The 24,386-nt window shown below is 35.3% G+C and overlaps 1 protein-coding gene and 2 long non-coding RNA genes across 5 annotated transcripts in view; 2 read left to right on the forward strand and 1 right to left on the reverse strand.

Annotated features, from left to right (window-relative positions):
- The window catches only part of LOC133528232 (bestrophin-4), an 88,697-nt gene that overhangs the window by 40,547 nt on the left and 23,764 nt on the right, over positions 1-24,386 (forward strand). The gene's annotated exons all lie outside the window — the stretch shown is intronic.
- Positions 3,389-4,516, forward strand: LOC133528930 (uncharacterized). The gene is made up of 2 exons (XR_009801078.1): positions 3,389-3,707; positions 4,275-4,516. It is a non-coding gene; the product is annotated as an uncharacterized LOC133528930 (long non-coding RNA).
- LOC133528842 (uncharacterized) lies at positions 4,512-6,126 on the reverse strand. 2 transcript variants are annotated; one of them, XR_009801069.1, is made up of 3 exons: positions 5,872-6,126; positions 5,626-5,758; positions 4,512-5,529 (listed from the first exon to the last, which is right to left on the reverse strand). It is a non-coding gene; the product is annotated as an uncharacterized LOC133528842 (long non-coding RNA). The 2 variants fall into 2 exon arrangements; XR_009801068.1 differs by having other exon boundaries at positions 5,626-6,126.

The raw sequence follows: 24,386 nt of genomic DNA on the forward strand, positions 1-24,386 counted from the left end.
TATGAAGATCCCATCAATGATCAAGTGGCCAAGGGTAATAGCATCGTCCAGGATTAAATACTTTGCCTGAAGAAAATATAAGTAACTTCGAAAATTCGTCAAAGTATTAGAGTCCTTTGCACTGACTTGAACAGAACAAAGTGAGGTATATCATTATACTATACCCACGTCATATTTCCATAGATAATTGACATTAATTAAGACATTGCCAAATATCATTAAATAAACACCTCAAAACGGCAGACGAATCCGAATGAAATACCTTTTAGTGCTAGCTTACATAGCGTAGGTGGACTACTTACTTAGGTGTTAGTTTATTTAGTCGACGATACAAGACTTATATATATAATATGTTTGGGTTCCGTATGTCAGGGCTGCGGTAGACCATATCGGACTCGAATCGGTATATAGAAAAACGCTACCGTTAAAACGGTGTACAAGCCGTAAATTTACTATCGACAGAGGGAGTGTCAAGCCGGGAAAAACACGGTAATTAGAAGGGAACAAAAATATGACGCGTCGAGACCGAGAGTGAGATAGGGATGCCGCGTGGAATAATAAGGGTTTTACTTTTAACGTTTTCCTTCAACTACATCGGTACGGATTGAAATTTCATGGCATTCTTAACCGATTTCAAGATTTCAAAAGGAGGAGGTTATCAATTCGGTGTGTATGTTTTTTTTTATGTTTGTTACTTCATAACTCCGTCATTTCTGATTCTGAACCAATTTAAAAAAATATTTTTTTGCTTGAATCAAGATATTTACAGATTGGTCCCGTTTTTGTCAAAACTCAGTTCTGATGATGGGATCCATGAGGAATCGAGGGAACTCTTCAAATGTGAAGAGCATACATATAGTGATTTTTCATCAACAAATCAAGCATTTACATTTAAAAAGTGACATTTGATGAAGTGGAACTGCTGATGATGATCAGAATGGAACTGTTCAACGACGCATAGTTCACGTTTGGCGATTTGTCCTCTTCGCTATGTTTATGAAGCAAATTAGACTTTTAAGACAAATTTATGTCAAGTTTGAGTTCTGACGATGGGGTCCATGATGATGCATCGAGGGAACTCCTCAAATGTTAACTTTTCAAATATGAAAGGCATACATATAGTGATTTTAGTATTTTCATCGTCAAGTCAAGCATTTACATTTGTAGAAGTGACATTTGATGAAGCGGAACTGCTGATTATGAACAGAATGGAACACTTCAACGCCGCATAGTTCACGTTTGGCAATTTATTCTCTTCGCATGTTTGTGAAGCAGTTAGGTTTTCAAGGTACATTTTTATCAAGCTTGAGTTTTGATGATGGATTCCATGAGGAATTGAGGGTACTTCTTAATTCTTTTAAGCAAACTAATATAGCAATTTTTAATATTATTTCATGCATGGTGAGTAATAATTTATTTTTAATATAGTCGAATACCCTATTGTGGGTATTTTACCAGTCTTTAATTTCATTGTATGAAATCCAAAATCAACAATAATCTTTCTTTCACCGGTCACCCTCATTGAAGTCGACTTTTTTTTCTTAACAATTATTCGATCTAGGAATCCGTTTGCGTAAATTTTCATTAGTCTACGGAACCCTACAATGAACAAACTCTTTACCAGGTTTTGTCAATTTGCTCTCTTGGATCATATGTTAAATACATCGAGTAAATATCCATTTAAGTAACAGAATTAAATGTCATAAGGTTCTGTAACTTACGGTTTCGGACCATGGATGTTACAAATTACATAATAATTATAATTTTTTATTGTAATTTCGCTCCGAACTCTCATGTAAATTACCTCGAATGTAAGTATACATACCTTAAACCAGAGACCATAAAGCACAATTTCTGTAAACAGATTGAGGAACTTAGGGACCGCAAATTTATTCCAGCCTGTAATTATCTCGGGCGCTAATCATATATAAGCTGCGCTGAACCTACCTATACCTACCTACATATAATTGCCATGAACGCGTATGTGCGTAGCGTAGCGAAAAGTGTTGTACATGTTTCGTATAGAAAATTATATGGTTATTATTTATAATATTTATGTATCAGACATTTATTTGCTATGAGTCATACTTTACAAATTATCTACGAAAAACTAAAGAATAGGAACCTTAGAATTGATTTTAATTAACTTTCCCTCTTTAATATCTTTTTAAATATTGGTCGTTTCATAAAGTGTACTGAATTTTTTTGTAGATAATTTTATGTAGATTATTTACGTTTTCCAACGTTTTTTGCTATTGGCCACCGTTTACGAGTTATTTACGAAAATATAGATAAATGGACAATAAAATTGATTTTAATTAACTTCCCGCTTTAATATCTTTTTAAATGTTAATCCTGGCGACAAAGTGTACTGACTCTTTCTTGTAGGCAATTTTATATAGATTATTTGCGTGAAAGAACATTTTTTGAGTCCCTTACTACGCTCAAGATTTTAATAGATTATATATTATAGAATCTTTCGCTTACACGGGACTCAAAATAAGCACTCGAAGAAATATAAAGCTTTGCTCTCTTGTTGTATAAATATCTATTTTCTACATTTTACTAATCACAACACGATACCGAATATGACCTTAAACGGATCTCCACTATTTTTATTATATCCTGTATACGTAAGTATGTATTATTTTGATTGTATTTGTAACTCTTAGGTATCGGCAGTAGGTGTTGAATAGTTGGTGTTTGCAAATACGATTATATATTTGTATTATAAAAACAAATCGAGTATATCCTCCTAACTGGCTGCATAAATGACACGGGTAGTGAACAAAGTCTGAAATACCCTTGCAATCTCCAACTCTAATCCAATCTCGCTAGGTACGCCCAAGCCAGCCCTCTTACATCACATCCACAGATAAATAACTAAATAGTTATCGCATGTACCACGGGTTTTACTGTTTTTACATTGACCAACCGACCACTGAGCGATATTTGTACAAAGCACATGGACGTATTAAACGATTATTTATTGCTAGACCATGCTAAGCTGGCAGCGATTTGATAGCCTCGGACTGTGCAGGGTTGTTACGTTGTGACTGTTTGTGTTACGTCATAATTTCATACAAGTTTGACGTTTAAAATAACACTTTCACAGTCTGGGCTATCAAAATCGCTGGCCACTTAGCTTGGTCTATGTCTATATTGTTTTTGATTTTTTATCTGAATATTAACCATATAATATTGAAGACTCAAAACAGCTAGTATAAGAGAGACGTATCGTGTGACACAGTTAATATTTTGTGATGACATCATTTTCATTGTATGATTTTTTCTAAAATATTCATAAAACTCGTTTTATGGTGTTATAAAACAATATAGAATAAAAATTGTTTAACTTGAGTTAAGATATTTATTAAATATAGTCTGTCAAGCAAAGTCTGTCAGTAGCAATGTAAAGCAAACTGAAGTATGGCAACACTCACAGAGCAGTATTGCGCTAAGAAAAGCAGCAATGTACATCGAACCGAAACATTTTTTTTCCGCTGAGCGCGCTCTTCGTACGTCAACTAAAACTGCCGCTCGCGGTTTATTGAAGCATTTGGAAATTGTTATTATTATGAGAGGGACAATTTAAACTGGAGTAAAAACGATGTCAATCAATATGATAAACGAGATCAAAAAATACCTATTTGCAAACGGACTATGCTGGAGAAAATAATGTTTGAATCAAGTCATTGCTTCCGCAGGTAGCTGGATTTTAATATATTATCAGATTTCTCGGTTGGAATTCAATATTAAAGATATATCACGATAAAATGCAATACAAATGCTCCTTTATGCAACCTTCAAAAGCTAATTAGACATATTTAGGTAGGTACAATCGAAAAATATATCAATAGATTGAATTAAAATAAAGGTTTGTATGCTTAGTAAAAGGTGGACGCAAAAGGCGAGCGCTCGCATTCTTAACCTTTGGTATGCTTAGGAGCAGATCTGCTACATATATATTCAACTTAAACATGAAGATGTCATAGCTAAATAAATGTAAAGGTTAAGGCATTTGCACTTGAGTACTTTTTACCAAACGATCTGTTAGTAGGTACCTATACTACTGAATTTAACTAGAATAAAACAATCCATTGTTTTATATAGGTAAATATTAAAACCTAGGTAAGTAACCCCTGAGCCATCACTGGCAGCGGTAGCCCTGGTAGGGTATCACTGTAACTATTCTTGTCACAATTGCAGGGCTTATTAAATATCAAATATCTGGACTATTTACATCATTTTGATATGGTTTTATTCTGTTTTAGCTAACTTAGAAGACAAATAGGGAGCAAAGAGAACATGAGCACCACGGTAGAAAGCTGTTTTTAACATCAGTTCAGAAACTGAAGAAGCCCAAAGAAAATAATTATGCCACTTGTTAATTGTAAATTAGTGTATTTCTCTTGAACAATGTCACATTCACATACCAGTGTAATTTTGAAATGGTTTTACAATATATTTATATAAATATACAGATTAAAAATAAATAAAACACAACTGCAGATATTTTGGTGTTCATTTAATTTCAAGGCAATTAAGATACGGGTCACTTTAGCTTACTTACACTTAATTCAGGCCATTCATTGAAAAAATATCATTAAGTTACCAATGTTACTGGTCCACTCCAAGCATCAGAATACTTTGTACCTAGTCACTTATTGCATCTTAAGCATAAAACAGATCTGTTTGAAAATTTGTAATTTCAAGTTTAAAGTTTCCATTCCAAGTTTCAAAATGTATTCTTATAGTAGTAGTTACACATAAAACTTAGTCTAAAGCAATTTGCCTAATTTATAGTACAGAGATATTCCAATATCTCTGAGACCACTCTTACATGCTAGCTTGGTAAGGTTTTGCTCACACTACTGTTTTTATACAGGTATATGTATTGGCTAGATCATATTTTATATGTAGATATTTAAAAAAGTCATTTAGATATCAGGAGAATGCTGTTAAGAAATTTTATTAACTTTCACATTAGTCTATTCAAGACTTGTCAGGAACTGACACAATTTCAGGTACTCAAAATATTAATCAAAGATACCTTGACAATGGAAACTTAACAACTTCCACTCATGTGAGTAATATGGAGTTATATTGTTTCTGGATAAAAGAAGGTATGATTTAAATGTTAAAATATTTTTCTAAAATTATGCACACTGAATAAATTATTTTAATTTATTGAACAAACAGGTAAAGCGACTTAAAACTTCTTTTAAATAGGTACATACCAACTTCAGAAAGTATAAACTAGGATTTTCCATAGGTATACATGTGCAATAGCTGAGTGCATGAAACAAATCAGCCTAAATAATATATTTTCGTGATGATTAACAAACGGACAACTTTTACAATAATAATCTAAACTATTGTCCCAATTTTTTTAGTTTTTTTAATTAACAAGTTTATTTTTCGTCTTGTTTGCGTTGTACATGTACACGTATGTACGTAAACCGCCGTAGGTAAGTTTTGTATGAAGAGAAACTTTTACGAACGCCTTATATTGGGCGAGTTTTAATCCTGCAACAAACATATGGAAGTATTAGGTTGATGTTGCGAAAGAAAGTAGGTATAATCAAGGTTCTTAAACGCCTTAAGATTGTTTAAAAAAGTTACCTTTGAAAATATTTGAGGACTTCGTCTGTTGATATTGGGAACAATCGAATCAGTTGCGGTTTCGAGGGCACAATTCGTGGTCTTATTGGATATATTTAGGCATACGTTTTATCTTTATTTAAGCCTTTTAACCCTGAAACAGAAAAAAACTGCACATTATCTTAAAAATTCTCCGGGATCTTGAAGTAATTATCATAACCTCAAAATTTTCTAATGGTTAAGATCAACGAGCATGATTTTACTTACATTGTAGGCATCTTGACTTTGCTTATGGTCATGCACAATATTATTTAATATATTGATATTTATTTTAATGCTGGGAGCAGAAATTTCTCTTGAATTAGCACCGATTCGGAATGTAAACAAACAAGATGGACGATCCACATTCTACAGATAAAACACAGATTACACGCGATTTTGGAATTATTCGAACACAGTGTTGCTAGCCCGCGATTTTTCAAATTTGCCGCGTTTTTCTACTGACAAGATTTGCTTGACCAACTATATGATATATAAATAAATAATAAATAAATAATTATTGTAATATAAATACATTATTGTACTGCTAAATAGTGTTGTTAGCGTTATAGGTGCTTTAAATAAATAAATAAATATTAACGACATAAGCAGAGAGTGTTACTAAAGAGAGATTGCATGGTCTATTCGATGGCAATGTCTGTGATCACGAGTAACAAATTGCGCGGTGCACCTATCAAACCTTGCTTTACGCGGTTTTCGTATTGCAACCATAGTGTTGCTTGTTTCATAAGTGCACACTGTTTAAATGTGATGATATTTACTTGTTTAGCTAAGCGAATAAATATACCCACAGAACTTTGATACATGGTCTTTTTATTGAATTCCGTTAACTTCGGTGTATGGCCAGTGGGGCGAAACTGATCCTTTCGGGCACTCTCGGCTCCGTTCGGCTCAGCATTGGCACGAGCAATTATTAGGGTTGGCACAACTTGACGTCCATTTGCGTGCACTACCACAGATAAGATAAAGGCTTGAATTTTGACAACCCTGAATAGCCGAAAGGCTTAGTGCCATACATTAGAAAGGGACAGCATGACCTGTCCCTGAATCGCTGTCCAACTTAGGTTTTGTAGGAAGTAAATTTTCTGTACTTATTCTGTGGTTATGCTTAAGAATATTTAAGGAAAATAAATGGCTTTGTTAATTTTCTAAACTAGGTAAGTAAACCTCTGTTAAACGTTGTTTGTTTCTAACAAACACAAATGTCAAAATGCCAGATATGGAAAAAAAGATTATCAGCGGCGGTTACGGCTACGGAAGGTGGGGGTAAGGAAATAAAACTCCATGTACCAAAAAGTGTCATCAAAAAACCTTAAATAGGTGGCGCAACAATACCTAGAATACTTGAATAAAAAAATCAAATCATAGATAGCGCACTTCACTCCGTCAATAGCGCCTAGGTTCTTAGTTACTCTAGCGCTACTCTGGAGAGATTTGGAACTATTATTTATAGCTGACAGCTGGACACTTTTGCAACAGTTCTACCATAAGAGATGTCACTCCTCTTAATTCCACACTCCATATAGTTACGGCCTACGGCGTTATTCATAAACTGTTGTCAGGTCTAACAAGCCCTGGATAGTCGTTTATCCTTATCTGTAATATCTGTTTGTTAGAAAGGAACAAAATTCAACAAAAGTTTAATGAATGAGGGAGATGACTTTATCAGATTGTAATAGTCTGTCACGATATTTCCGTCAGTAGAAAAAAAATTTGAAAATATAGGCGTGAAGGGTTGTCGTCCCATAGAAAATTAGAATTTCGCGCCTTTTTCTAATGATAAAGTTGTTTGACAGACTATAGTAAACGTATCTCCTTTTGTCTATTGTTTTTTGGCAATCGTGTTGTGACTAATTCTTTTTCTTCGTCATCTTTTATCTTATTCATATTCGTTTATATTTGTCATTGCTATGCATCTGCTGGTGTTTTCAAAGTTTCATTTGCGGTTTTGTCGAATGTTTATTTACGTGGGTCGGCGGTGAGACGTCAATGCTTTTCGTAGAATATTTGGACGTACCTGCCGTAAAAAGTGTTGATTATACCTACTAGACACAAGGACAGAACTGAGGAAGTTAATTACAATGCAATCAATTACTGAAAACTTCGTTATTAATGTTAATTAATAGACGGGTCCACACAGAGCGAGCATACGCGCGAGGCAATTTCCTCATGCACAAACCGGCCAGTGTAATGTAGACCTGCCTCGGCCGAGGCAGCGTACTCAGGCGAGGAAAACGCGCGCGCTGCCTCGGTTCGTGTGGACGTGCTCGCTCTGTGTGTTATCCAATAATATTTGCGCACCATCACACATACTTAATATACTTATACAAGATGGCCCATAATATTTACGCACTATCGCACATACTTGTACAGGGTGGCCCATAATATTTACGCACCATTGCACTTAGTTGTACAGGGTGGCCCATAATATTTACGCACCATCGGACATAGGTACTTGTACAGTCACATCTGAAAATATCGACACGAAAAATGTGCCAAAAATATGTATACACTACCTTAATATATGGGCAATAAACTCGTGTATCCATATTTTTGGCACTTTTTTCGTAATGATATTTTCAGACGTGACCGTACAGGGTGGCCCATAATATTTATGCACCCTCGCACATACTTGTACAGGGTGGCCCATAATATTTACGCACCACTGCACATACTTGTACAGGGTGGCCCATAATAATTACGCACCATCGCACATGCTTGTACAGGTTGGCCCATAATATTTACGCACCATCGCACGTACTTGTACAGAGTGGCCCATAATATATACGCACCATCGCATATACTTGTACAGGATGGCCCAAAAACATTTTGGACAAAACAATTTAGGAATATTTTTCTTATCTTTCCCAAAATATCATTAAAATTAAAACTAAAATTATTTAACTAAAACAGTACGTATCATATATTTAAAATGTTCTCCTTTAGCTATGATACACAATTACACACAAGCAAACATTTGTCAAAATTTTCAACAATATGCCGCAGGCCGGCAGTAAAAACATGTTAACGTATTATTACACTTACAAAAATCGGCTAGTATTTAACTGACCACCAAATATAGTAAAATATTAATCGGCAAAAAAAAAACATTTTACTGCCCAAAAATAGTTAATGATTACCAAAACAATGGTGTTTTAACCATTTTAATGTGTAATTTTAAATCAAAATCATGCTGCTATTAAAGCAAATGACACCAATATAATCAATGTTAACCCATGGTTAATCCAAAAATAGTAAACTATCACAAAAAAAAATTTAATGTGTAACAAAAATTTTACATCTTGCTATCCTATGTATTAAAGCAAATGACTCCAAACTAATCATTGTCGACCCAAAAATAGTTAATGATTACCAAAATTTTAACCACATTTTAATTAAACGTTTCATGCAAATATTGAACTGCTCGTTATCCTATTAAATTAATTAATCTACGTTTCTGATAGCGCTTCGGTTCTGTAAGGATCGCAGTTCTAAGTGCTCTAACCTAACCTAATTCACTTTTCTGTTTGTGATAACATTGCGCTTCTGTGAGGATCGCAATTCGAACCTAACCTAACCCACTTTTCTAGTAGCATTTCTTTTCTGTAAGGGTCGCAGTTCTAACCTAACCTAACCCACTTTTCTGATGGCAGTTCGGTTCTGTTCCGATCGCAGTTCTAACCTAACCCACTTTTAGCAGGTAGCAGTTCTGGAATGGTAATATGCATACATTTTATGGTAACCATAGTGGTTTATTTAGGTGAAAATAGTATTTTTATTTCATTAATTTGTTCGCTTAAGTTCGGTGATCAAGAATTATATTTGGTGATAATTGATTTAATTATATTTGGTGTTTGAATACAATTTGAAGTGCAGTCGTGGCTAAAATAGCTAGAACTAGTGTAATTTTAGACTTCATTGTTTTGGTGTTAAGTATATTTTTTCGGTAAGGGAGCTTAGGGCATGAAAGTATTTTTGGTGGTCATAATAATTGTTTCTACAATCTGCACATGTGCAATCTAGTGACTTAACAATAAAATCATGTTCACTATGTGAGCAACTTTTGTGCTCCGATGTTAGGTACTACTTCTATGTCTTGGTAATTGCATAGATAGGTAACTTCATAAGAACAAAACGGATTCAGGCTGCTTCAATGTTATTGCTGCAGTGTTTACATTGCTGCCGATTCCTTGCTGCTGCAAATTTCAAATATTCGAGCATTAACATATATTTTAAGCAATGCCGTTGGCAGAAATGTCGGTCCGCAATACTTCCAGGCCAATTCGAACGTACACTGACATCACAATGATATCTAAATGATTTCATTTAGTTATCCTGCATTTCGCTTGGACTTGTTCTCACGTATACTTTCGCGAGGGAGACGCACGATAGCTAAATTACATCATTTGGATGTCATTCTAATGTCAGTGTACATTTGAATTGGCCTGTTCATTACTGCACGTCAAATTAAGATTTGCGCTTAAATTAAACAGGAAATCATATTTTAAAATATTTATAATAACAGTACGCATAATGGATATACATATATAGGGGTGTTACTATAACTAGCTTAAATCTTAAATAGGCCCTTGAGGCATTGTACTAAGGATGCTGGCGGCACTTCCTCGTGGTATCGTAATGCTGATACGTTGTGCATGGAAGCCGCTAGCTCTTCGGTCACCAGTTACGTCAACCATATGCTTCGCGACTTCTGCAAAAAACTTGTGTGCGCTGGGACCCCATGGTTCTAGAGTATCAACGCCAATTTACAATCGATTGTCTAGTCAAACAAGACTCAAACTACGCAATCAATAACTAGAACGAAATACCGGAGATTATTCCCTCATTCATGAGTATGTAAATCCTTTGTTACATTGACTCACATTCTGGCTGTAAGTGAGTTTTGGCACAAAAGGGCTCCAACAATAAGCCTTTATGGTTTACAATCAGCTGACTGTTTCGCAGGTGGGCTGGATTACTTGCGTTTCGCGACCAAAAAGTTAAATAAGGATTTGGGTTAAATTATATAGCTGTTATTCAACAATATGAACTACTATTAGGCTGCGTTCACGCAAAATAGGCACAATGGTTGTTGATTTGCGGAAAATAACCAGCATAACTAACAAACTAACTAGGCTGCGTTTCCACTAAAGCTGTGCAAGGTAACTGAGCGATGCGAGGGTGCATAGCGAGGATGTGGAACGATGTGAATGTTTCCACCAAAGATATGGGAAGTAGCTGAGCGGTGGTGCGAGGATGCATACGAACGGGGTGCAGTGAGGGAGCGGAGCTTAAATGTGACGTTCGGATTCCAACCGCAGCTGCACTACTGCGGCAGCATTGTCGCGCTGCAATGCTGCAGTCGACTGCATGAAATGTCAAAGTCTATTTATCAAGAAATGTATATGAAATTTGATGTTTCCTGCAGTAATATCGCGCTGCAATACTGTACAATCGATTATAAATGTAGTTGAGCGCGGTGAGTGAGCAAGAATAATACTTATATTATAGAGATAGAAAGAGAGAATTGCTTTCGGACATATTAGAACCGCTGATATATTTTTGAGAATGGCTACCATGGTGTACGTGTATTTATATTAGGATCTTCAAAATATTTTATGGACGAGAATGTTATTTTAATCATATTTGAATGGAATAAGGAGTAGTTCGGAAAAAATTTAGCTATACAAGCTTTTAATAAAAAAAGGAAACATAATAAAACAAATGACTATCCTTCGGTAGATGTCAAATTGGTAATCCAAGAATACATTTTAGCTGCAATCTTGTGATTATACTTTACAGTTGTGATAATGTCGTCATCTGAAATAAGTCGTCGTAAACTAATAGTGAACACGCACCTTGAAAATCCCAGTTGGAGTCAGGTTAGAGTAGCAAAACATTTAAATCTTCCTAGATCTTCTGTCGGAAAGGTTTTAAGATGTTACAAGGAGAGGTTTACTATCGAAAGGAAACCAGGTTTTGGTCGAAAAAGAGGATTTGAGGACAATAATCTCGTTAAAAAAATCAAAATGGCTTACAAGACTAACCCTAACATTTCCTAGAGAAAACTAACCGAAAAGTTAGGTACTACTAAGTCTCTTGTTCATCAAGTTAAACAAAATAGTGGGCTGAAAACATTTAAAGTCCAAAAAGTTCCAGACAGGACGTCTGAAAAAGAGAAAGAGGCTAAATCAAGGGCAAGGAAGTTATACATGAATTTCATTACAAAGTACGATTGAAGCCATATGCACATGCGGTTTAAAAAGTGAAGAATTTATTTCACACGGGCACGGTTAATGGCGATATTTACGCAGAAGAATGTCTGGAGCAGCGAGTATATACATCTGTGTTCTTTTGGCCTGATCTAGCTTCTTGCCATTATGAAAAAAACCGGCCAAGAGCATGTCGGGCCACGCTCAGTGTAGGGTTCCGTCACAATAAGCTAAACTGGAGCTTCAAGTATAGTAAATTGTTAACCAAGGGATGAAACGGTACCTTTCACCTGAATTAAACAAATAGGCAAATTTGCATAATCAGTACCTAATTAAAATAAGTCTTTTTACTATGAAGGGAAAACTTTTTGCGATAACTCAAAAACAGCTGAACTGATCATGTCCGCTATAGTTTTCATTTAATGTCTTTCTTAAGCTCTACTTCCACGATTTTTTTCATATTTTTTGGACCTATGGTTCAAAAGTTAGAGGGTTGGGGACACATTTTTTTTTTCATTCGGAGTGATTATCTCCGAATATATTCACTTTATCAAAAAAAATTCTTGAAAACCCCTATTCGTTTTGAAAGACCTTTCCAACGATACCCCACACTCTAGGGTTGAAGCGAAAAAAAAATTTCACCCCCACTTTACGTGTAGGGGAGGTACCCTAAAAAAAAATATTTTTTTAGATTTTATTGTACGTCTTTGTCGGCTTTATTGACTTATATATCCATGCCAAATTTCAGCTTTCTAGCACTAACGACCACGGAGCAAAGCCTCGGACAGACAGACAGACAGACAGACGGACATGGCGAAATTATAAGGGTTCCGTTTTATGCCATTTGGCTACGGAACCCTAAAAAAGGCTAAAGCTTTCTACTCTGCGAATAATGTCCATATTGTCCCAAAAGAGGCAAACCCACCTAATTGCACAGAGCTTCGCCCAATTGCGCTGGGCTCATATGAAAAAAAAAATAGAAACACAAAATCCGTAACTGGAAATATTGTAAATTTCAGAAAAAACTGAAAGAAACCAAGCCAAAAACATTGACAAGGTCCATGTTCAAACTCTAATGCAAAGAACAAAAGCTAAAGTACGCAAATTTTGGCATGGCTAAATTATAATTAATATTTATGTACAAATTAAACAAGTTACATTTAAGTATTTTTCATATAATATAACTATTTACAAAATTACCCGTAGTTTTATTCAAACACTACTTAAATGACATGCCACATTTTATCCTTCTTCTTGCATAAGCACTTGCACAGGTCGCCTAAGCCGTGGTGGAACGCAACACGTGGGCACATCGAATATAATTGTTTGTATGCAACGCAAAGATCTCTCGGAATACGCAAAAGGGAAAATGCTAACGTGTGTTTCAATACCTATGAACTTGCGCCCTTTTCACCCGGGATAGTTAATATCACTAGACTGCACTTTACGTGTAATTATTTTTCATATGACATTAACAGTGGCATTGAGCCGCTGACACTCAGCTGATTAAACTTCAGGTGAGCGCTGGTGCAAATGTTGAACGTATTGTATTACCTTGTCGTATTTTAATGATAAGATTCGTTTATTATGTAACATAACGTTTGCGTAATGTTTTTAAGTTAGAAAAAGGACTAAATTAAATTAAATGCTTGTCTCAAGGGAGGCTAATGCTGATGACAGGCATAATGATGGATTCGTAGCGTGATACAAATCTGGGTTTTCATCTTCATAATTATAACTGACAATAGAAGTTAATATTCATTATATATATATATATATATATATATATATATATATATATATATATATATATATATATATATATATATATATAATTGTTCCTAGTGATCGACTTTGATATTTGCGATTTAAGTATTATTTACTTGAACGAAACCAAATATTACAATGTGTAAAAATAGCGTCTATATTTTTATAAAGTTACTTTTGTAAATCCACCCTCTGTATAAAGTAAAAACACTAACAGCAAAACTTAATATTACATATTAAATTTATGTAGTCTTGAAGGATCGTTCTCCTATCAAAATTTGGAATATCGCGCCTTCCTCCAAAATTGGCTAGCCAGAGTGTAGCTGTAACCGTTCGCTCTTTTTCAATTGTCGATCTAGATTAGTCTTATGTTTGGGAAAACGCGTGTTTTCGAGTTTTCATGCGTTTTTCTTTCGACGCAGAATATGGTCGCTAATTTCGTGTTGCCGGCCACTGTCCGTCTGGCCCAGCGGGTTAAGACGCGGACTGCTAGAAACGAGTGCTACGGGTTCGAACCTCGCCCGGTGACTAACTTTTGTTTTTTTTTATACATGTTCAAGTTTACAGATAATTTTTTAATTTTTATTGTTTTAGACAAGTTTAATTTAGGAAAAAAATGTAGTTAAGATTATCACCTATACACCACCATATTACAATAAATAGTTATAACAGAGCAAAGCTCGGTCGCCCAGGTACTATAAAATAATATAGCTAACCAAACTAAATAAGATAGATTTGGTACTTTATCCATGAAAAGGTAACATACGAGTACAAACGGAGTTTTGTAGCATTTTACAAATTAATAAGTATGGATTGAATAACAACCCAGCTGAATTCGCTAATAGGCGGCCTTGACCACGGAACTAACCTCCACGGGCTCCGCCGCAGACCGGCCGGTGACGTCGCCGCCGGTACACATTATACCGGTTTGCTGGCAACACGGCTATATTTCATATGCACTTCTTCCCGAAACTTAAACCCTTTCAATACGTGGCTATAGGCAGTGTTGGACGAACGTTAATTAGAATTGACCATTAACCATTACAAATTGAACCGTAAACCGCAACGGACAGTTATAGTTTGCGGTTCAATTTGTAATGGTCAATTCTAATTAACGTTCGGCCAACACTGGCTATATGAGGGCACGACTAAGTTCACTTCATTGCACACCAAACAAGCATTTCGAAAGTACAAGTTTCGACATAATAAATATTTTTGGAAACACTTTTCTTGCCGACTGCACCTAACGCTTCCGAAGTATTAGACTTGTCAAAACGAATATTATGAGTTCAAACTAGAGTGGTTTTGAGTAGCTACCGAAGAGTTCCACTACCTTCCAACCGTCTGGCTCCGTTGTACAAAATTATTAAACAGTAATCTCGACTTCAACGTAATAAATATGTTAAAAATTTATTAATAACAACTAATAATTAGAAATAAAAACTGATATCCCAGTTTGATTATTTATTACATTGTCAGTTGGTTATTCAGGTACTTGTCTTATTATATTAATACCTTCCTATAATTAGGGCCTGTTTGACAATGTCCAAGTAAAGTCCTAAATAAGCTACTTTCCACTTATCTCACTAATAAAGTCATGGTTGGCGTTTCACAATCTTCAAATATACTTAACTGGTAGATAAAGTGGTAAGTTTTGCAGGAATTTTTATCTGGCAGTTAATTTATTTGTTAATTAGCTATATAATACTATACGTAGACATTGTGAAACAGGCCCTTAGCACAGATTATATAATAAGTTCTTACGAACAGATACTTATCTCTCAAAGAAAACTCTAATACCTACCGCTTTGATACCTACACAAAAATACAATAGAATTACCTTCAACGCGCCGCTCCGCGCACCGTGCTAGGGTTGACTACGCTTAGAAATGATTTCACTAATACTACTTAAATTAACATTAGAACTTGCCGTTAGGTATACGTACACACATAACAGTATAGCGTAAAATAATTATGAGCAAGTTAAGCTGCAATCACAACAATATTTTGTTTATGCATTTCATTCCGACGAAACATTTTAATGGTCATATATTATGTCCCTGCAGTAACCGCAGTATTTACGCCGTTTTATAAGCCATTATTAAATTCCAGTAAGTAGTTAATCTCATTAAAATAAACATACATATACCAAAAGGCCTAAAAACATAGCTATACCTATACACCAATTTCAAATCTAACTATACATGATTGTGTCGTACAAAGAAAGAGAAGTAGTAAAGAAATTCAATAAACCTACTCATTTTTCCTCATCTTGTGGAAGATCAAAATCGATATTTTTTTATTTATTTTGATGTTTCTGCATCCATCCACACAAGCCGTGTTATTTGTTCGTGACGAATACATTTCCTTCGCACAATAAGAGCGCGTGGTGATAGTGACGTGCGTCCGTAAGCGCGCGTGGCAACCAACTGGCTGACTTTTGTACCGTAGACAGGACGAGTTTCATAGGCTTAAATTCGAGCTCGAGCGGAGAGTTCCATAGGCCTGCCCTTAGTGTTAAACAAAGATACAAGTCCTATCCTATTTAAACCTCCTATTAAACCTAGTCCTATTTAAACTCATAAATATATATAGGTATTAATATTAATTAATTGGATTTTTGGGTAAGAAATTGCCCTTATCTCCTATTAGGTAGATATACAGTGTGTACGGGCAATGAATCAAACCAGACATATAATTTACTCCTGTAATCATTAATTAAGATCAAGTTACACTTAATTATGTAATTATTATTTCAAAATTTACAGAACAGAAATTTACTGCAAACATTACGAGACAAGACATGACATTACGTACGAGATACGAGCTTTTTATAGTAATTATAAAAATTAAAAAGCTCGTATCGCGTCACATAAGTGTTGCGTTACATTGCGGGCCGAATTATTTTGTATGGTTAATATTTTCATTGTATTTCTAAGCAAACCTTATCTCAACATACTTCTTAAGTCCTATGCTTTAAAGGTTTGCCCGTTTACTTCTGTATCAGAAAGCGGACTTCAATAAGTACATAGCCTAGCCTTTACGTACGAGTATTTCCACATGTGACTAGTTCACTCTCAGCATGATTTATATGCTGTTTATTGACGGAAAAGTTCTCAAATGGCAATATCAAATAAACCTCGTGGTCAACTGGTTCATTACATGCAATATAATGGTGAGAAAACCTTCGTCTGTGTCGCGAATAGTGTTGTTTTCTTGTTGAATACTTACAATCTTGTATCGGAAAAATAAGGTGAATAGGCAAACGCTATAATATATAAATATTAATGTTAGTATTTTGATGAAAACATTCCATAAGGTTGCATTGTTTTATTACCATAAGCCCGGTTTATCGGGGCAAAAACGCACCAGTGCTATTGTTTAATTAAATATTAATTCAAATGCTATCGATATATGGCAAGCATTTTCTAAATCATACTAGAAATGTGACTCATCCTTGTCCAATAATTTAAACTACGTTGAATAATAAATCAGTTCATTTTATTGTGAATATATATTTAATAACCGTGCTGTCTTAGATCATAATTTTATCGACATCGATTTATACTATAAGTTTTACTAGACCTCGTATTTTTTAAACGCTAAACAAAATTGCACTCGTGTAACAGGGGTAAGTTTATTTGCTACAGAGTTCCTATGGCTATTTTCCGTCTCCGTCACAGTGGGCCAAGCGCAAAAAATGATAATTAAACTTCGCGTCTCTCCATCTCATCTCCATCTCAGCTAAGTCAGCTACTCCAATATTCTCAAGAGATAGAAATTGGAGATAGACGGTCTTAAAACTTAGATGTTTGGGATAGCTCATCAAAATCTGTTGTACAGTCAGCGTCAAATACTTTGTGGCAGTCAAAGTGGCCAAATAGTTCGGTACACCATACTAAATATATGGTGTACCGAACTATTTGGCTACTTTGGTTGCTACAAAGTATTTGACGCTGACTGTACGAGTAGGTATCGTCAGATTCCACATTTTATTTTGCCATGTGATGTAAATGATAAGTACCTAAATATTTACGTAATCTAAAAATCAGTAAAAAATTTAAACATATCGGTGAGTAAAGACTACACAAGAGCACACGTTAACATCTAGTATGTTTGCCGTATTTACATAGTTATTTTTTATAATAAAACCGAAGGTGATTCAGCTGCCATTGTTATAGAGGTCAATTCGATAAGTATCGGCAGTTAGTGTTATGTATTCTCAAAAGAAACAATGAATCTCTCAACAACATCCGTTGACGGCAGTCGCGCAAAAACTCCAAACACATCAGACGACCATCGTAAAAAGTTCCTAAGTCGTATGTCGCTTACTACCTAATGTACTCTGTTCATATGTAAACAATCCTGAGAATGGCTCAACCGCCAGCAACGCGGGTTATCATTTCCTGTGTATTGTAATGAACACCACCGTGACATTGGAGGATTGTCTTTTAGATCTTTCTCGGTGCTCACTTTTGACTGTGATGTTGAAAAATTAAAACATTAATTTCCTAGAGGTACATGCATACAACAGCATATTTTTGTCCAGCGTATCGTTACTTAAAATGTACCTTTTAAATAAACAAATTGCAGGAATACCGCACGGGTACTTGGTTGCAGATTACCGAATCTAGTCTGTATGTGTACAAACTCTTTATATTATTGTAGGCCATTTTATACTCGACATCTGATATAATAAGGTACTATACACCAACACGCACCACACTTTTACATAATCCATACTACGACACTTATTATTATTTTATAGGCATGCTACTAAATATTTATGTATATATATGTTTTTTTTTTGTTACATCGTGAATCGTTCGTGATCTGGGTTCTAGCAGAATTATCAGTGCTTCACCCGAAAGAGTGGAGCGTATTACTGAGCCAGAACCGTTTTGTTTTGCTGCAACGCACACAGCACACATTACCTTTTATTGATGCTTTTTGTTCTTTATTTAATTTTTATTTTGGTGTTGCTATTGTTTGTATAATTTTTTTGTTTAGTTGTGTGTATTGTGGCAAGCGAATAAATGGTTTATCTATCTATCTACTTCGTTATTGGTTGGTTGTTTAACTATCTAAAGGGTTAATTTAATTCGCTTTAGGCATTGACGTATAAAAATATCAATGGCTTTACGAGTTATTACGAGTAAGTACACTAAGTACATACAGATGCGCCATTATTCAATTTTTTTCCTGGGCCCATATGTAGCAATATTTCATGCTAAAATTTAAATATCTGAGCAACATTTTTCTCTTATCTATTACTATTTCTAAACCCAGTGTTTATTTTTGCAATGCAACGCAATTGTATGTTTATCTATGCAATTATGTGTTCTATCGCGAGCGATTACTTACGCTCCAGAGATAGTAACTTAGCGCGCTTGCTAGAGTTGAAACATTGAAAAGAATGTTTCAACTCTAGCAAGCGCAAGAAAATCATGACAGGATGAAAATGCTCGATTACGGTGACACTGCGTTTCTTGGCATCAAGAAGATGCTGCTTGATAACCTCGAGCGCTTACAGAGTGTATGTATATGAATGATTTTCGGCTTAAAGAAATACAACTGGAAAAGCAACCTATCCGCCGCGCCGTCGCATGTAAATGGACACTCTTTTCCTTCTTTTTAAGTAACTTTTTATCTCACTTTACCGTCCATTTCGATAGTAAGTATTTAAATTTATGTTTACTGACAGTGATTGCCGTATGCGATAAAAATCACAAAAAACAAGTTCAATTGTATATCGTTACATCGTTACCCTGTATACCACAGCAATATAATTTTAGTATAAAATAGATAGTGATGTAGCCGAGGGATTTGACAAACAAAATTATAAACAGTACCCCTAGTGTAAATAAATTCGATTTTGAAACGTGTCGTACGCGTTTGCGTTTAGTCTCATTTTGTATTGGATTTAGAAAGAGCGCGCCAAGCGGGACGTTTTGGAAACTCAAAATCCTATACAATATGAGACTTAACGCAAACGCGTTCGTCACGTTATGATGTCGATAAAATTTACACTAGGGGTACAGAAGTATACTTTTAGACTCATTGACGTAAAACGTTAAAACCCGCCAAATCTTCCGTCGCAATCTTCGCTCGGCGAACTATGCCCGTTACTTCGCACTTACATACTGTTTAGAACGTCACAGGCATGGTGACAAATGATAAAGAGCCGACCATCTTAGCCCTACAGGGTCCCATTTCTCGAAAGATATAAGTCTAATATTATTAGTGTGTTATATTCATAACAACATTAGCAACCCATACGATTTGACAGTTCGTGAACTAATAATATTAGTCTAATATCGATCGAGAAATGGGACTCAAAAGACTTACTATTCGTCCTACCTCTCACTCGTTAAGTGTAAACAAGCAATTATACTCGGCAACTGGTAATCTGTAACATTACGCGATCGGGCAGCGATTGTCCCCTGATCGTCGTGTCAGGCGCGTGCATCCGTCGGTGAGTTAAAATAATGCAAATATGCCGTTTTGAAACCTTCATTAAGTTGTCCGGCTGAACGCTACCATTAGGCTCGCGGCCGCAGCCACAGTCATCTTCGATGGCACAGCGTTCTAACCTTGATAACTAAGAAAGAACCCTTGACTTTATATATCGGCTATTAGCGGCGGCGACATCAGGGCCAGTAACATGTCCGGAATGTGTTTTAACCTATTAATTATTGTTATTGGAAACCATTGACAAAAAAGGGAAAAATTGCGTTAGCTATGCAATCGGTAATAAATATAGGATATATATATTAAGTTAACACCTCCCCCAGCAATTCATTGTCACATCCGATATTATTTGCCATAAGGATGATATTGCTCAAACCAACCGCTGTTTAGTAATAAAAGAGTTGCTTATTTTAAATAATCCACCATTTAGGGATAAGACTTCGCCACTAGTAAAAACTCTGCGCAAGAAAATACGTTTTTTATTGCTCTAGAGTCATGTCCAATAGGCGGTATAGGTGTAAATTCGGTTATTCTGTTACCTTGAGCACGCAATACTGTACAACAAGTTTACACCTACTGATCTGAATCTGTGAAGTGCGATTTCAATCGAACAATAACTGTTACGTGTTGCGATTATGACCCGTGTTATGTACTGGCATTATGCAGTTCTAGCCGATTCGCTTGCTGACTTGTCACTGGAAAATTGTATAATAGTTTATTTATAGTAACAGAACTAGCCTTTTGTAAGTATTTAATTTATTGGTTAACTTTTAAGTAAGTACATTAAAAGCATATTAGGTCAATTACGCAAAAATGGGGATGATTACACATATTTAATTTTATAACAATATCTAGTAAAAGAGATAGTCAATGAGCAATTTATCGCAGTAGTATGAATATAAAAAAAACAGGGCCTGAAAGAATCTGCTAAAAATAGCCCCTCGAATATGCGAAATTCGTTTGCGAAGTTTTTTCGTAAAATTGTTAAATAAAATACATACCTGCCTAAAACCTAATCATAATAATTTTAACCTCATGCATGTTATATAAAATTATTTGAAATTTAATAGATGTCAATTGAGTTACACATTTTGTAACTGCCATACATGGCTTCATAATTATGAACTAGAAGCTTAAAAATACAAATAATATATATATAACATTAAATATGACAAATTAAAATTCACTTGGTGTCTAATTGAGTGCCAGAGCCAGCTAGTCCACTCGGTCGGCAATATTCGCCAGGATGCTGTTCGGACTGCCACGGACGTGCCGCAACATCGAGGCTGCCCTCTTCCTCGTGATGGCGTAGAAGTCATCAGTACGGGCCTCCGGAAACACCACGGCAATCCCCATCAGCATCCAGAATACGTTATTATACTGTACTTGTAAGGCATTGACTGTTTTCAGCGTACAATTAACCTATAGATTTCACGTATAAAAAGATTGACAGAAGGCTTTAAAAAGGGTTACTTCACTTCCTTGCTGCAGCGTGCAAATCTACGAGCCAACATATCGCTTCTAAGTCTTCTAACAGCCAAGGCCCTACGCTCCCTATCTATGCCCACTACGTCGGACAGGTCCTTCGAGACCCAGTGGCCCAGCTGCTTAAGTATGGTATCTTTTAAACATTTCCAAGAATTTATTCCCGTTAGAAATTCATCTTAAAGTTAATTTTTCAACAAGTTAGGCAATTGATAACTAAAAAATTCTAGATAATTGGCGTAAAAATATTTTGCTTCGTGGAGTCCGTCTTATATACATAAACTTATATATACTTAACAAGATCACGCCATAAAAAATAATAATAATAATGTGTTTATACTATTTTTTAGGGTTCTGTACCTAAAAACAAAAAAAAAACGGAACCTTTATAGGATCACTTTGTTGTCCGTCCGTCCGTCATTATCTCGGGAACGCGTGGAGGTATAGAGTTGAAATTAAAACCATATAATCAGGGCTACAGTCCCTTGAAGCTATGTAGATAAATCAATCGTAAAAAAAGATACGGTCGTTTGTGCCATTGCGGCCATTAAGGTATATGTAGTACTAGAGAAGGCATGTCTTACAAAATGTTTCCGCATCTCAATGAAGAGCTGGCGCTTCATTACGTTCAGTACGTCGCCGACTACTGAAAAATAAAAGTATTAAAAATGTCTTTGTTCGTCATGAAAATATAGTCTTATAATATCTAGAGACATAATAAAAGTAATATATTAACAATCCACTGCGAAAAAACTGTTGGATTAAGCTTATTTAGATTATATTCAAATATCACTAAACATTCGCGGTGGTACGCCGCTTTTCTTAAATCAAAATTGCTACGAGGGTAAAAAAGAAAGCGTTGTATGATAATTTTATATATATATATATATTAATATCGCCCGTGTTACATATGTAAAAATAAATCATCACACTTGTAAGGAAAAAAAATCACGAACCTTTACAGTGCGTATGTAGGCAGAATATGAAGTTGTCATAACAGTCTCGCCTCTGGCCAGCTACGCTTATTCTTTAACTTAGTGACAGACGTTAAACACCGAAAATGGCGGACAACATTTGTTCTCGATAGCCTGTCTAGTGCGTAGTACATATAAGTCAATGGTTTATGCTGCAAAAATAGTATTATATACAATTTTGATATAATAGAGAGCTTTTCAGACGAGTACCGTTCAAAAGCTTGATTATATATCACTATTGTATACAATACGTTTTCTACGAGTCATCTAGAATAATACTTTTTTTTATATAAAACCTACATAATTCATGAAAATTGGTAAGTATCTCAGGTAGACAAACATTTCGTAAAAACACATACCCCCCGCCCCGCGTCCATTTATTTTTCTTTTCAATGGGAGCGCGGCGGCACGTGATTGGTTATTTTTTTATAGTTCATTGCGCAATTCATTGAGCTAACAAGTCTACAAAACATCAGAACTACCGGATTTGACGTAAACGAACCCCATTACAAAAGTCTAAAAAGTTACTGGATTATACAGAAAATCAAACGTGACGAGAACGCAAGGGCCTAATGCAATATGAAACCTAAATGTATATATAAAATGATAGAAAGGTCGTATCGTAAGAGTGTTTGTGTTTCATGCGTATTCTCATGATTTCATGTCCTTTTTCTTGCTTTTGTCTTCTCTACAAATTAACTGGAATTCGTGGAAACTAGCGACACGCATGCAACAAGCGTTACCGTCAGCCGCTCCCTTGTATTGATAATTCGCCACACTTCATTTGGGCTGTTGCGTGAAAAAATTACCTACACCTAATCTACTCACATGGCGCAGTTTCTTGCTCTTATTACGTATTTCACTAGATCGTCTCCTTAACACCAAGTTAAAAATTGTTATTTGTGCAACAAGAGAGGAAAGTTGGTTTTCTTGCGAGAGACTCAAAAACACGAGATGTAAAATAACTTTGCTCTCGTGTGACACTTACAGCTTTTCATCTCAGTAGTAATATTAAAGGTTAAAAATATTCAACATCAAGTAAAGTTAACCACATTTATTTACATTCATGAATGAAAGGCATCATCATTATGACGAAAGCTTCTAGAAATACTCCTGTATTCATGGCCTTCAGTAAATTAAAAAGCTACTTTGTCTCACTCCCTGAAGTCACGAAAGAAGCACTTTCCTCACTCCTTGGAGTGAAGAAAGTAGGCTTGTTCGAGCTACTGAGGTGAAAATTTTTGTACCGTAAAATGTTCCTACTTTGCCCCCCACTGGTTAATTGTGCTGATGTTCTGCATCAGTTTTTTTATATAGGAAAACTTTAATATCTTTAAATCGGCATATATATCAACATGCCTACCACAATATAATTATTTTAAAATTAAAATTAGATTTCGAATTTGGAGCAAAGTAAGCTAATTTTACGGTACTTAACCCATTCAGCGCTAGTCACGACACGTTGTCGTTTTGCCTCTACGAAGCATTTCCGCTACATACCGGGAAACGTTATATAGCGGAAATGCTACGCTACGACCGTAGCTCATCAGTGAATGTGTTAAAAATTATTTTGCAGATAATAAAAGAGCTCAGGAAAATTTCACGGATTACTCAACGCTGCTTGTGTTCCATTTATGTTGACAGGCAAAGAGCTAATGTGTCACATATTTTATTTAACTTATATTCATAATCTAGTACAATTATTGGACAGTCCTTCTGCCGGATTTCAAATGACGATTTTATAGAGTATTTATATATTCCTCAACTAGATGTATTGTTATGTTAATATAGGATGGAAAAAATGTTTCGCCGA

Source organism: Cydia pomonella, chromosome 1 (genome assembly GCF_033807575.1).
Source record: "Cydia pomonella isolate Wapato2018A chromosome 1, ilCydPomo1, whole genome shotgun sequence".
In the NCBI taxonomy this organism is placed as follows: Eukaryota; Metazoa; Arthropoda; class Insecta; order Lepidoptera; family Tortricidae; genus Cydia; species Cydia pomonella.